The sequence below is a fragment of the Hippocampus comes genome, unplaced genomic scaffold (genome assembly GCF_001891065.2).
Source record: "Hippocampus comes isolate QL1 unplaced genomic scaffold, H_comes_QL1_v1.1 scaffold261, whole genome shotgun sequence".
NCBI classification, from domain to species: domain Eukaryota; kingdom Metazoa; phylum Chordata; class Actinopteri; order Syngnathiformes; family Syngnathidae; genus Hippocampus; species Hippocampus comes.
Genome location: NW_017805824.1, coordinates 5,198,596 through 5,211,738, shown reverse-complemented (window position 1 = coordinate 5,211,738; position 13,143 = coordinate 5,198,596). Strand labels below are relative to the sequence as shown.

Sequence of the window (13,143 nt, the reverse complement as noted above, 5' to 3'; positions counted from 1 at the left end):
ATTCCTCAATGTTCATGTTGAGCAGAGTTGCTCCTTTATAGCTTCAAAAACAACAGTTCCAATATAAGAGAATGACAAAGACTGAGTATTAAACTGATTTGAGTGTGCTTGAGGTAGTAGTACTGTATATGCTTTTTTTTCAAAGCAACAAAGTAAACAACGGCTGACAGATTTGTGAACCATTTACATTTTGGCTCTTGCCTCCTCTCAAAAATATGGAAAAGTACAAAATGTTAGTACAGTGGTACCCCATCTTAAGAGTTTTTCAAGTTACGAGCTGTCGTTGCGTCACTGTTTTGCTTTGCGAGCCATATTTGCATTACCAGCAAGTAGCTGCTCAAGAAGTGGTGCAAAAAAGATGTCATCAATGCGCTTTCAGCTCTTTATTGAACTGGTCAATCAGTCAAAACACACAAATACAAAATGGAGAAAAAAAAATCCCAAGAAGCGTGGTAAACAGCGCAACAGAGTTGTAATCAGAGCTGATGATGTCACTTGCTCAGTCAGTATTTTTACCCTCCAGAAAGCTCTATATTTTTGATGATCTTATACTGCACATGAATTGAGTAGCACTGCCACACAGTCAATAGTCTTGAATGGCGCACTTTGCGATAGGCGCTGGCCATCTTTCGCCCAGTGGCAAGTATTACCATCCACAACATTTACAGTACATACACAGAGATCCCGCTTTCAGCGCTGAATTGCTGTATATGTCGACATTGCCCAACTGCAAAGTGAGGAGATCTTTGAAGGGGCATTGTTCATTCGCTCCTTCGAGATGTATCAACATGCCAGAACTCACTCATTCTAACACCAATTTACAAGTAGAATTTGCCATTTTTATGGCAAATACAATGATAGTATCCAATATGGTGGCCACTTTGACATATCACACTGAAAAGGGCACTCTGCTCATGGCAGCATCAGCAGCAGAAAAAAAATAAAAGTCTTCATTTTACTTTCACTTTTGATGTCAAAATGTTTTTGTGGCTGCCATATTTTCTTTTCTGTATCAAAAGGGTTAAATGGCTCTTTTGAGTTGCCAACACCTACCCCATACTGATTGATATTGTAAAGTGTCCCTTCTCATTTGCCAGACTGTACATGTGTGCCAATCAAACAAGCCTCCTCATTCGGCTCTCATTATTTGCAAATATGGACACATTTTATAAACATGTATGCCATTAGACAATGCCACAAAAACTTTGCAGATTCCCTTTTTTTAAAATGCATGGAACTCTTCCCCTAACATTGACGTTTTATGACATAAATCTGCACACCTAATATTTTCAGTGAAACTGTTGCAGATTAGACTGGCCATCAATCAAAGAAAATCACACAATGGTTTCTATTTTTAAGGTCTTAGTAAACTCAAAGCTAGTATTGAACACAAAAAAATAGCTACTATGATCAAATAAAATACAAGCTTCATTTAAAATATATATTTTTAGAGAGCCATGCCTCAAGTGGGGGGGCAAAAGCATCTTGGTGGGCTGGTACGGCTCCCATATGGCCCGCCCATGGCGACAAGTGTGCTTAAAGGTACACATCAACGCACGTATACAACAGTGTATGTGACTGTCATCTTTCTTGCCCTTTATAAAATCTGCTACTTCACATTCTCCTCTACAATATCTAATATATTTATTTACAATACTGTGCTATTTTTATTTCTTTAAAACATGTAACATTTTTTTGGGGGGGGGCGGCTGAAACAGATCGATGACATCAGTTTATTTAATTGGGGAAATTGGTCATGGCACTTGAGTCAAGACACCACTGTACACGACTAAGTTCTATGTTCATGCAGCACATTGTGAACAAACGTAGAGCGTCATTTGAGAATTTGAAAAGCTGAGATACATTGCCCTGCTTCAATCCGGTGATACCACTAATGGCTCCTAAGCAGCTCCATGAAATCAAGCAGCTGTCATGTCGATGCATCAGCGGCGTGAGGAGGGAACACCATCCCCATAAGGACAGGGGGGTCTCTGTGCCTTCATGTTTGGCTAAACATCTGCTTCTCGGCACTATGTCTTTGCAGCAATAAATGGCCAAACAAAAGAGGTGGGAGGTGAAATGATCACATTTTCCATTTCAAAGCATTTGCTTGTTTGGTTTGGGTTTTCCTTTCCTGTCCCCTTTGGACATTGATCTTAAGTTTGGCTCCACTGACTCAATGTGTGCAACAACATGGAACAGCTGAAAATAAGAGATAGAAGTGTGTTTTTTGGACCTGTGAGCTCCCCAAGTTTAACTCCAGACTAAAAAAGTGTGCAGCAATAACTACAATAAGAGATAAAAGGATGCTATGATGATTAATGGAGTCTCTTTTTAGAATCTGAAGCATAGCTCAACATGGATTACAACAGACAAGAGATACACTCTTTCCCCAATCAATGTACTTTTATGTTAACAAGCTTATATTAATTAAAAGACAGTTCATTTCAGATTAATTCGTGCTATTTGGACAGAATTGACACTGACAATTCTCCCCTTAATAAGATTCATAGTAATTAACATCCTTCCTTGTTTCCCTTCCTCCCCCTCTTTCAAGTCCCATTTTGCTTCATTCAAAGATCAACAAAGCACTACGTACTGTGGTTCAACTTGAATTCACATTTTCACAAACCATAAATAATACACACTTGTGTGTGAAGGGGCAGTTGATCCCTGGTTTCAACTATTTCATATCCACCTGCTTATCGAAAATGACGAGCTATGTCGCCTTCTGGAAGCACCGACGTCTTGTCCACTCACGGCTAACTCAACCGCTCATTACATTCGCTTCCATAAACGTCAAAGACAAACTCCTCAATATACCCCCGTGTGCTCCCCCGTCACCGACACCCGTTTTGTGATGTTTTTTAGGTCTAAAACTTTGTTTCTAAAACTTGGGAAGACAACGTGGATGTATGTGAAGGTGAGCGGTGTTGTTTGTGGGGTGTTGGGGTGGGGGGATTACATTGAAGATAGCCAAGATGGCGAGGAGCTTGTTGTTTTGGCAGTGGGGGCAGAGAAACGGACGATATTGTGAATATACGCACTCACACAAATGGAATACATCTTTCAGTTTCTCCGGTTGAGGAAGCGACCTAAACCCCACAAGGTTGTCTTAATGACCAGCCAAACAACGGAACCGGGGGCATCACGAACATGGTGGTGTGGTGAAGGGGTGAAAAGCACATATTGTGGGACTAAATCGAAACCAACCTTGGGGAATATGTTGCATTTGGGGATAATTTGTTGGGTCCTCGTTAAAGTGGACCGCGCTGCACCTTTAAAACAGCATTACAACATAGCACCAAAGCGATAAGCGTACGTTGACTAAAAGCCAAAAGCACCAGCAAGGCACTGTCAAGTTGAATATTTTCATAAATACACACGTTAGGACCAAAAAGAAACCAAATTAGTTGGAGTGGGGCGATGCGTGAGAAACGAAGCAAGCAAGGCAACACAAAAGACGATTTGTCCCACTATCAGATCGCCGTGAAAAGACGGAGTGCATAAGAACAATTGGTTTATGCATATAAGCGCAACAAAACTCCGATTTTAACTTATTTGTTGCTTTCGAGTAGTGTAAACCACAAAAAAATGAATCTACAAAGCGGCGATTTCAGTAGCATGTGATGAGAGCGAAAACACGGCGTCCGTCAGCCACAGTAAAATAAAACAAAAACACTTACCTTGTTTTACTTTGCACTTTACTTATTTCCAACGTGGATCGAAAGGGTAAACTAACACTCCGGTTTGCTCGTGTGTTTTGCTTCTTTTTCCACCTCTCTGGGTCGCTTTTGGTTATGAAAGAGGTCGATGACGAATGATAAAGAAGGGGAATTGGGCAGTAATTGAGTCTCGCAGTGTGTGTATGTGTGTGTGTGTGTGTATGTGTGTGATAGCAGATTGAAGGAGAGTCTCTTCTCAAGGTTTATTCAGGCTCCACTTCAAGGAACCGATCTGACGTCGTCGGCTCTCTACTGCCACACAAAGAGAGAAAAAAAGTTCTTATTTGTGCAGTAGCCCCTTGGCAACCAACAAGAATGCAGTCGTTGACCGTTATTACTTTGAAATGCGACATGATGACATGAAAGACGTCCAATGCACGTAACGGACCCTTAAAAAAAGACAACGCGTCTTACTTTATGACGATGACCTCCCTCAAATGAAGACGTTGAAAGGCACATTTGTCACATTGGAATTCGCGCTTTTTGACCATTCTCAGCCAAGTCTTAATTTTGCTATTTAGCATTATTTTATTTTTACATGACATATCCCGTGGATTTATTAATTGCATCAATTTGAATGCTATAAATGATATCCCACGCTTTCAAGCACGCAGTCCGATGGATTAATATCATATGCAAGCAGTGATTTGAAACACAAGTGAGACTATACTTATTGCCCAATTGCAGTGAACTGTCTCCCAAATTTTTTTTTCGCTCATGCAGTTAATTTTTGAAGTATGAAATCCATGTTCTATCAAAAAAGTGTGTCGCCATTACAATCTGTCTACATTCAGTTCTACCCTGTGAAAAAGCCTGATTTTTAAAAAGACAACATTGTGAGAATGTGACTCGTGATTAAGTTTATAATTTGTGCATTTTGACTTGTACTACTGAGCAGTCAAATCCTACTCTTCCCAGTTAGCCTTTATTGTTAAAACTCAGACCCAATGGAATCATTGATTGGGTTCAGTTGAATGCTGAAAACCGATACTCTATTGTCAAGTTTTCCAAGCATATGTTTTAATGCACACTGTCTTTTCATTAAAAGTGGCATACAGAGTAATTTCACATATTCTGGGGATCTGCATTCACTTGTTCACCTGTTCACATTTTTTGGGGTGGGGGTGAGCATTCAAAACCTTTCCTCTTATTCATGGAAGAACATGCATAGTTCCATTATTTGTTTACGGTATTGTTTGAAATATGAATACATGCAATATCTAATAACTTTTATAGTTGCAGCAATTGTTAGCAAAATTCCATTATTTGTGGTCGGGGTCAGTACCTAGCCCCTGTAATTAGCAATGGCTCACAGTATACTTTTAAGTGCATCGAACTGCCTCCTGCCTGCTGAAAAAAATTTGAAAAAAAAAACCAAATCAGGACAATGGTACCTGTACTTTCTGAGTTACTATCGCTGGGTCGATTTGTATTTATTTTTTTCTCGCTTTGGGTTGTGAGCGGATTACGAGTGAGCTTCATATACACCGCCGCTCGAGTGAAGTGGAAGAAGAGTTAGCGATGCACTTTCAGCCCTTTATGGAAAGGAAGAAACAGTCAAACACACGATACAAAATGAAAACACTCACATGGAGCATAGAGCGGTCACTAACACTGAACTACCCTCAAAACTATTTGTTTAACGATGCAGTCATTTTTTTGAAGTATGAAATCCAAATTTTGCGTGCATAATTAATGTGTTTGACCATTTATTTTGAAGAAAATTAGCCAGATTCTAGTTTTCCTTTTTAACTTTGATTAATGTTAAATCAAACTAAATTTTAATGCTGAAGAATTACATTGTATTTTTACTCAAGCATGCCACATGTCACAAAAAATGCTCTAATTATGAAAATTGAGATTCTGCATAGTGCATTTTAGTTTATTGAAACTGTTTGTTTCATGCATGCAGTCTTTCAAGATGAAAAGTGTAAGCATTAATAGGTGCATCTTCCTCACAATCTATCTACGTGCAGCCATTTCACCATGCTGAAAAGTATGAGATTATATTTTGTTTGAGCTGCAACTCACGATTATTGTAATAATCATGTAATTGATTGACTATTATTTTAGGTAATTGTAAAATCGAATCAAAAAAAGTTTTCATTGACATCACTTCATTCAAAAATAGCACATTATTTCAAATTGACTGTGGAAAAAATGCACAAACATCCATTTAATGATGATTCCATTACTGGCTTGGTCCGTAACATGTCAGTAAATAGGCAAAAATATTTTATTTTGATTCAACGCTAAGATCGTCAGTCTGCGTTCTTGGACGACAGCAGAAATTGGAGAATAATAATTTGTTGGGAAGCTGAAATTCAGAGTTTTCAGACTATTTTGAATTTAAAAAGGTTTCTAAATGACTAAGCGATCATCAAAAATAATTTTCATTTCATTTGATTAGCTATTTATTGCACCTCCAATATTTTCAAGTGCAGTTACTACGTAAGCATCTTTAACCAAAGCACATTTTTTTCTTGCGTACAGACCGTCATTTTGTTGCGATGTGGGGGGGAGGCAGCAAAATGTGCACTCAGTCTCACTAACTGACCAAATAATGAGCTTTGAAGGGGTGATACTTGATCAAACAAATACAAATCAGTTGCACACGGGCTCAACATAAGAAGGCATTTGTCAGAACAAAAAAAAAAACAAATGGCACAGATCTTCCTCTGGGTAGGATCAATACATTGCCTGGCGAAGACAGCCATCTGTGCCTAATTGTATTCTTTACCTCCTCTTCTGAACACACAATAAGCAACAGGCTGAGCACAGGCCCTCTGACCCAGACTGGGTTTCCAGACGGGAAGATTATTTCATTCAACTGGAAAACAACAAGGGGGTGGGGCAATGTTTTTTTTTTTTTGCTATCGGAGTGGGCAACTGCTCCAAAATGCCCCACCCTGATGAGGACGGGACAAACAACTGGTGCATCGCCTCATGTCACATCATTGCTGTGCCGCATCTATTTTTATTACACATGATGAACAAACAGCTCACACTTACTTTGTGGACACCCTATAAATCAATTCTAATTATTGTTAGGAGCCACACGGAGTGTTGGTTTACAGGCACATTCATGTTAACGCTTCATAAACATTGAAAATGACCATTAATGTTTGATGCTTTTTCTCCTCTGTGCCAATGTCGCCATATGTGGCCTCTTTTAAACTTTTAGGGTACGAATGTCTGGGAAATATTTTTATGTTTAACTGAATCAGAATCATCTTTACTGGCCAAGTATGTTCAAAACGCAAGTTTCCTCAACTAGTTGGGGCAACTGTAATGCTTTCACTTATACTGTCACATAATACAGTAGTACCTTGACTTACAAGATGAAGTGTGTACGTTTAGGATGTAGACACAAATGTACAAAGTACATAGTGAAGGTGTGCCATAGTGCAGCACTGCTTGATAAAAAATAAATTGTGAAAATGATGAAGTGTGAGAGTGTCACTTCAGAATTACAATACTTTGAGACAGTGTGGTTTGCAAAATCATCCCTGCCCAAGTACAGTACAGTTCAGTTGTATTTACCTTGTACAGTACTGTATTTGTACGTAATCTTTTACAACTCTTTGTTTTTAGAAATGTACTGAGACAATTATTCATTCTATTTTTAGTGCAATACATTTTAATTGAGGACAGCACGCTGAACAACTGGTTTGCACGTCCGCCTCACAGTGCAGAGGTGCAGGGTTCGATACCAAGTCTGGTCTTCCTGCGTAGTTTATATGTTCTCCCCATGCTTGTGTGGGTTTCTCTGGGTTCTGTGATTTCCTCCCACATTTCAATAACATGCACCATAGGTAAATTGAACGGTCTAAATTGTCCCTAGGTGTGATTGTGAGTGACAAATGGTTGTTTGTCTTTATATGCCCTGCGATTGGGTGGCACCCAGTTCAGGGTGTACCACGCCTACCAGCAAAAGACACCTGAGATAGGCTCCAGCACACTCGTGACCCTCGTTAGGATCAGCAGATTAGAAAATAGATGGATGGGTGGGCATTTTAATTGAATCATTAAGTTGTTTTTTTCTTCTATAAATACAGCGTTAATGTGCACACTGTGATAATGTTACAGTTATATTACATGTACTTTTTAGGAAAAAAACCTCTGGCCTGTTGATAGTGGTACAGTACAAATTGGCTAGTGTTAATAGTTTGGGTTAAAAATAGAATGTCAGTGTTGCATTAAGACCACTCAGTAGTAAAATAGCCTGTATAGTCTAGTCTAGTCTCCGTACTGGACTGTGGCCCACTCTTTTTTCGGGGGTGGAGCGTCAGCCTACCCCCGACCCCATCGATTATCTTCCAAAGGGCAATATAACTAGGGTTATATCATTAGGAATTGGGATATTATGTGACATGGGCGTCATTAGGCCTATTTTAGGGAGGCTTCAGCCTCCCTAAAAATGTCTTTAGCCCCCCTAAATAATTTCATTGCATTATTTAAAAAAAAGTATTATTTATTTTTCTGTACTTTTGCTAATATATTGCATCAAATTCAATGTAATGTGGCCATTTTAAATTATATTTCGATAACCTGCCATTATTGTGATGTTAAATCTCCCAGGTTTCCTGAACGCAACAAGTGTTGCGTTAGCATTTGACGTGTCTGTCACCATCGCCACATCAAATGCTAACGCAACAACTGACAGTTCATTGCCGAAAGTCAGGTTGAGTCGACAGCATGGATATTCGACAGTTTTTTAGAAAGGTAAATTAAGTATTCAATGCATCCATGCTGGGTAAATTAAGTATTCAATGCATCCATGCTGGTAAAACGAGTGACTATGGTCCGCGAAAATATCTCCAGTAAAGCAGAAACTGCACTGTAACAAGTGTTCACTTTTGGATAAATTAAGGTGGTGCTTAATAAAAATTAAGCAACATTTCATTATTAAATACATAAATAATCATTACACCAACTCTTTGAGGCAACACCTATTGAGATTTTGGCCTATATAAAATAAATAAATAAATATAAAATAAATACATTTATCAGGCTAAAGACGCACAGAGAGTGAGCCGGGGGGGAGCTCTGCTGGACAGGTGAGTCTATCAGATCTCAAGGCTAATTTTACTTGCAAGGCTGTTCCCAAAATGCAATCGGAGCTTACAGTAAGTATTGAGCAGCAAACTTGTGTTTTTCCAAAGTGATGAAGCTTTTGCATCTCATTGCACTAACTTAAATTGCATATCACGGCAGACATCTCAAAATACATAGTCTTCTGGGGGCTAAGCATATATTAATACATTTTGGTAGAGAGGAATATAGGCCTACTGTCATATAGGTTATGTTATCGGGCATCCTTCTAATTCCCTTGAACAACCAAGATTGAACTTTTGAACTCTTTATAATTTCTATTATCTAGTCCAGTTAAAGTCCAGGGGAGGAAGCCCCATCATAGTAAAGAGGATACTAATGTGATGTATGTAGTTCTTCATAGCCTCTTCATTTTGCTCTCAAAGTGCACGGAATTGATGGATTTTTAAAAGAATGTAGAAAAAAATTCTCCCGGGGGGGCATGCCCCCGGACCCCCCCTAAAGGGGCTGTGTTCCCCTTGGGGCTAAGCCCCCCTTGTTCTTGAAACCTAGTGACGCCCCTGTTATGTGACCAGGTCGGAGCTGTGATCATCTTTACTGCATCAGATGCGGTGGAAACCTTTGCGATATCAGCCACTCAAGAGTCCAGCTTTTCCTTTTACTATGGTTTGCAAGTTGAAGGAAACAGAATCCGACAATAATTGAAGGAAAAAGCAGTAAACAGAAGGTTAAAGGAATGATGAAATATGTAGCTAAACGCACAGCTGATGGGCATCCATGACTTGCCGTAATCTTAAAGACATGTTCCTCGCCGTCACTTTTGTGGTGGTATCTCCAGAGCGAAATTGGAGGAGGAAGCTGTTGTGCAAGATAGGTCCTCAAAAACAAGGCAATACAACAAACCCATTGAATCATTTGAACAAGGAGAATGCAAGCGATGATATGAAAAGCCTGCGGGCAGAGTTTGCATAACCTGGCCACGTAAACATTAGCAGTTTAGCTGCTAAAAACTTAGCCAGCAGGTAGCAATGATGCTATGTATGTAGTATCATAATTGTTGCTGGTCTGCAGAAAGCACGTACCAGAGAGTACTGGTCTCGAATATAAGACTGGGGCGGCATGGCTTAATGGTCGTTTCCCAACCCGGAGGTTGGTGGTTCGAACTCCAACCATTGCAACTGTGTCAAAGTGTCCTTGAGCAAGATACTGAAAACCCGAAGTTGGGTGCTGCGTCACCAGTAGGTGAATGAGGTAACAGTGTGAAGCGTTTTGAGTACTTTGATACTTGGGGTGTGACCTGGATTCAACCTTGATTGGTGTCTGTATTTGAAATTTAAACCATGCCCTTACATAATGATTGAAGTGGACTGGTTAGAGTCGAGACAATTTTCTTCAGCATCATTTTCCTCCTCGCTTGCACGATGACTTTAAACTTCCCTAAGGTAGGCATAAGTTTCACAAGATGGTATTTGATGGGAAAAAATGCCCCATAACTTGGTTTCCACTTAAGTTTTCTATTTCATATTTCTTGTTCATTGTTTAAAACAGATTGGCCAAGAGTATATTTTGTGTGAAGTCACATGATTGCTTTGGGTGCACGGCCAATCGGGTTCATTAACACAGTATTTAACGTTCTGGTTGAAGCAGGTGTAAGCAGCTAGAGCGATGAGCTGCACGGAACTTTTTTTGGACTGTGAGTAACACAACGTCTCCATTCAGTCTAATGAACGTCATTTGTCACCTGCTTGACAAACAATAAACCTATTCTCCAAAATTTAACATGTAAATAAGATGATAGCCAAGGGTCCTTGAAGAAATTTGATTGCATTGAGGTTTTTCGTGAAAAGTTAAAAAGTTAATGTCTGCATTATCTATGTGCATGGAATTGCCAAACTCTTCCCCAATGTAGACAACAAGGTCTTATGTGAATAATGAGTTGGCGAAAAAAAAAGAAAAAACCCCTCTGGTGTTTCCTCCTTTGGCCATGTAGGCCTACAGCATTGGTGTCAAACACAAGGCCCGGGGCCGAGATCTGGCCCGCCACATTATTTTATGTGGCCCGTGAAAGCAAATCAGGTATGCCAAGTTTCATGATGCTTGCTAAAATCTGTACCAAAATGTCAAATTTGCATATGTAATAAATAACAGAGACATTGTAAGCATTTTCTTGTAATCAAACTTCTCATTACAACTTCTCATTACAATAACAATAGTTGAATAAACCATTATTCTTGACTTCTTCTATATGGTTTCATAGTCCAAATGGCTCTCCAAGGGAAATAGTAACTACAATGTGCTTCGTGACAAAAATGAATTTGACATCCTTGGCCTACAGGAAATGGACTTCAGTATTGTATTGTGGAATTGTTTTGTATCCATTTTCTTCTGTCTGTTTTGCTGCCCTGTCATTTTGAAGGTGGCCCAAAGAATCTGCAAGACCATCAACATCTGAACCGCCATGAGGTGATGAATGCATGTCCAATGATGAAACGTTTGCCCATCCAGTCAGTTATCAAAGTGTCAAAATGAAAGCAACGTTCACGCACAGAGAGATTCTACACTTTCCAGATCAAGTGAAAGGGTCATGTCAAATACTGTATGGAATGTCTAGTGTTGCCGTTACCTCTTGGGTGAAAAACTATGGAGATGAATGCCAGAAAGGAATGTTTGTATGTGTTGGTATTGAAAATGAATTCCCTATTTTCAGGAAAATCGCTAAATTGTCTTCCGACCACAAATAATTTGATTGTGGGTGGTGATGATTATCTGAATGCATTTAATAACCGTGAAGGATTTCTTCACTGTTGTTGGTGTGGCTGACCAGATTTTATTATGGGCACAATCTTTGGCAGTTTTCATGTAAAAATCATGAAAGAACATACATTGTGCTCTACTGCTGTTTTGCATGAGCTGTCTGAAATGGATTCAATAAAAGAAGTGTTCTGAATTGAAATGTTGTAATGCATTTTATTTAAAGTTGTGTGGCATCCCCCCCCCCCACGCTGTATAGTGTTGGCATGAACGGTCATTAGTCTTATCTAAACACTCAACAGTGTCATTATTACTGCACTGTCAACACTACATTTTGTTGCTGTAATACACTATCCGGGTGTTGAACATTTAACACTTTCTTTAATGTTACTTTAGTGTGGATGCATATAAACACTCTGCTGGTGTTAAAATTAACACCGAAAGGTGTTGATTTAACACGTGATGTGCAGTGTACTGCATTACAAAGTATTTTCTGAAGTGGTCCATGATGTAAAAGTATGAGAAGCACTAGCTGAAGAAGTTAATAGCAATCTTGGTGTGCATTGTTCCATAGCATTGACCAGAGGAAAGGAGCTGGGAGATTTTGGCGTCCAGGGTGGGCTGAGTCCAACAGAATTTCGGCCACTCTTCTTTATTGCAGCATGCAAATCCTCAAGAGTAGGTTGACGACTTACAGATCATACATCTGAGAATGTAGGAGGTCAGTGGTCATTCCCTAACTTGGAGCAAAAACATTAAAAAAAGCATTTTATGAGTCATTCTAGAATTTGAGGACAATTAAATAAATATTGCTGAATATGTGCTTTACAATAGAAGAGGAGACTTAACTGGGGTCAACCCATTGTCAGAGCAACTAGCTGATGATATCATTCCTGTAGAGTCATGCAGCTCACGAGGGGTGCAACAACTTCACAGAATAATTCCCACAGTATGAACTATGTTTCTGATCACCCAAATGTTCTAACAATGACATGGTAGACATATCAATAAAATACCCAAAAGCTGATTCCAAAAGTGTTTTCTCTCTTATATATAATATGAAAATTTTTGATCAAGAGGAAGGGAAAAGCAAGAGATGCCATTTTAGGGGGCACCTAAGATTGTTTTGTTATTTTATATCACATTTACAAATTACCTTTACTGAACCTGCACCTACACCTTTGTCTCAGGACAACAAATTTACATAAGAACTGCATGTATCTGCATTTTCTGCATGAATGATTTGAACTGAGTGTCCTCTGATTGTAGAATGACCCTGATACGCATGTTCTCCATCTTCCGCGGTCATTGATTTCTCTCTCTGTGCTCCTTTTTCCATTACCTGTTGAGATGGGGCGGAGCTGTAGTTCCTCCATCAAAATCCTCCCCATCTGCCTATGTAGCCTCTGGCCCCCCTGCTGTATTTCTCCATCGACTCTCGTCGCAGTGCTGACAGGTCGTGAGGAATGACAGTGTTTGTCATACAGTAGCAGCAAGAAGCAAGGATTTTTTAATTGCACTGGAGAATCTTCATTATGGCGAGTGCGTGGGGGCGGGCAGCATAGGAGTGCGTGTGTGTGTGTGTGTGTGTGTGTGTGTGTGTGTGTGTGTG

At 39.6% G+C, this 13,143-nt stretch overlaps 1 protein-coding gene and 1 long non-coding RNA gene across 14 annotated transcripts in view; one reads left to right on the top strand and one right to left on the bottom strand.

Annotated features, from left to right (window-relative positions):
• Positions 1-3,983, bottom strand: part of baz2ba (bromodomain adjacent to zinc finger domain, 2Ba) — a 98,783-nt gene extending 94,800 nt beyond the window's left edge. For 12 of the 13 annotated variants that reach the window (XM_019886683.1, XM_019886682.1, XM_019886689.1 and 9 more), the window contains exon 1: positions 3,687-3,982. The gene's annotated coding sequence lies outside the window, so the exon portion shown is untranslated. Of the gene's footprint in view, positions 1-3,686 lie in introns of all 13 variants that reach the window. The other variant, XM_019886687.1, reaches the window with a different exon arrangement.
• Positions 1,715-13,135, top strand: LOC109525860 (uncharacterized). Its single transcript, XR_002170215.1, has 3 exons — positions 1,715-2,923; positions 12,106-12,252; positions 12,882-13,135. It is a non-coding gene; the product is annotated as an uncharacterized LOC109525860 (long non-coding RNA).
• Positions 13,136-13,143: the final 8 nt, after the last annotated feature.